Source organism: Barbus barbus (assembly GCF_936440315.1).
Source record: "Barbus barbus genome assembly, chromosome: 1".
NCBI lineage: Eukaryota > Metazoa > Chordata > Actinopteri > Cypriniformes > Cyprinidae > Barbus > Barbus barbus.
In genome coordinates, this window is record NC_136729.1 from 43,674,466 (window position 1) to 43,676,695 (window position 2,230).

At 32.4% G+C, this 2,230-nt stretch overlaps 1 pseudogene across 1 annotated transcript in view; it reads left to right on the forward strand.

The window, feature by feature from the left end:
* The window catches only part of LOC306870417, a 6,496-nt pseudogene extending 4,688 nt beyond the window's left edge, over window positions 1-1,808 (forward strand). Inside the window, exons 8-10 of the transcript in view lie at window positions 1,145-1,275; window positions 1,530-1,622; window positions 1,737-1,808. The product of the transcript in view is annotated as an uncharacterized misc_RNA (transcript). The remainder of the gene's footprint in view (window positions 1-1,144; window positions 1,276-1,529; window positions 1,623-1,736) is intronic.
* The last annotated feature ends 422 nt before the right edge of the window (window positions 1,809-2,230 follow it).

Sequence of the window (2,230 nt, forward strand, 5' to 3'; positions counted from 1 at the left end):
TGAAGTTCCAATTTGGTGCTTTTAAAATATATTTGCCTTAAATGTAATATTGAATAACAGACTACAGATCAAATTATAATCCAATATTTTTAAGTTACTGTACAAATAACTGTTGTTTTTATTATTTAAACAAACACACACTTTTGACCCTCTATCAATTGCATATTTATTCTCTAACTGCTAGCTTTTCTTGTAAAACTAACACTAGATTTTTTTTTCTATTCTATCTACTTGTTTCTTATAAAAAAAAAAAAAAAAAACACTAGCTTTCTTTTTTCTATATTCTATCTACTCGCTTTCTTTAAAAAAACAAAACAAAAAACCTTCCTACGTGTCATAGCACTTGCATGTTTTTGCTCTTTTGTTGGTTTTGATTGCTTCTAATGTCCTCGTTTGTAAGTCACTTTGGATAAAAGCGTCTGCTAAATGACTAAATGTAAATATTTTGTGTGCTTTATTGTGTTAGTCAACATTAAAATAAGTCTACTTCTTTAAAGCATGACAAAAGATTATTGAAACATGATTTAAAATTCCTTTAAAGTGAAACCTTTAATTTGATAACATTACCAAGTCCACATTTTAAAATTGTACTTAAATATATTCAGAAAATGCCCTCTTTTTATACACTTAAGTGGTCATTTATTTCATTAATATTATATTATCTGCAAGTACAGTTTTAAAATATACCCATTTTTTTGTCTTGTTTTCAGCCAAAATATCTAAAACTTCTTAAATCAAGAAGGATTTTCTAGACAAGTAAAAATTATTCTCTTGTTTTAAAAAACAACAACAACAATTTTTAGAACAAGCAAAATGATTTGCCAATGAGGTAAGAAAAATAACCTTATTTCATACAGAAAACAATATTATTTTGCTTACCACATTGGCAGATTATTTTGCTTTTTCTAAGCAAAAACTCACTTAATTTAGACTTGTTTTTTTCTGGAAATAATTTTTACTTGTCAAGAAAGAAGTTTTAGATATTTTGTCTGGAAACAAGACAAAAAATCTAAGTAAGAAAAGCATTTTTTGCAGTGTACAAGTTTACATGCAATACAATTAAGTGCACTTCTTTTTCACAAGGGTATGTACTTGCTTACATATTCTATTGTTTATAACCTGCCACTGTCCATCATTATTTCAGATGGCTGAGGAAGACTCTTCAGACACAGACGATCTCCTCGACTACGCAGAGGAAGTGGGTCGTCATCATTCCCTCATGGGATATGAGAGATCTTCCAGACACTCCAGTATGGATCGCCAGAGGCACAATGGGTATGTTTGCATCTGTGTTCCCCAGGTAGAGTTGCATGAATGGATTTGCTTGATGTTTTTTTGTAGAACCGACTCAGACTTTCCACACCACATCCATGCCATGCAATCTAAAGTATACTTCGTGTTCATAGCAGTCTGAGTTGCTTAATACATTGGTTCAAGGAAGTTGTTCAAATCGCTGACCTTAAATATTAGCAAAAGTAATAGTAGTAATGCCTTATTTTTTAAGATAAATGATGTGTTGTTTTCTGCAGATCTCTCTTGGGTTCTCCTGACCTGTGGGAGGAAGTTCAGGAACGGTTCAGAGTCTTTTGACTTCTCCCAAAGCGGTTCATAGACTAGCCTGTGTGAGTAGCACTCAAACAAACACACATGCTCCCGGTTTTGATGAACGCTGTGGAATGTTATGCCCATCGTGGGATGGATCATTCAGCCTCCTCTGCCTCTGTTTGTGATGTCAGGGTGCCACTGACTCTGAGATAGACGAGGTATTGACACGCAGATCTGTTTTGGCCCACTCATGCCCGTTCTAAGCACCAGCGTGTGCTATAAGAAAGTGGTATGTATGGCCAAGTCTTTAAATATAATAATAGTTTTCTCATTCTGGGATATTTTTTTTTTTTTCACTTTAGCATACTTTTAAAAAGAGTACCTATTATTATGGAAATAATATACTTAATTGTGAACTGAATGCCATGTTTTCAGACTTGCATGTTAATTGCAATTAAATGAACATGTATTAGTAGTAAATACAGAGCACAGAATGACCAAACATTTGACTGATGGTGATCTTTGACCTTGACCATCCATGTCACACTTATATAATGTACTTAAGTTGGTTATGTTCATATTATAATTATATAGGCATATTACAGTATGTATTTTAAAAATGTTGTTCAATAAAACCATGTACTTGGTTTTGATACTTTATTTGAACAAATTATGATTGCCTTAT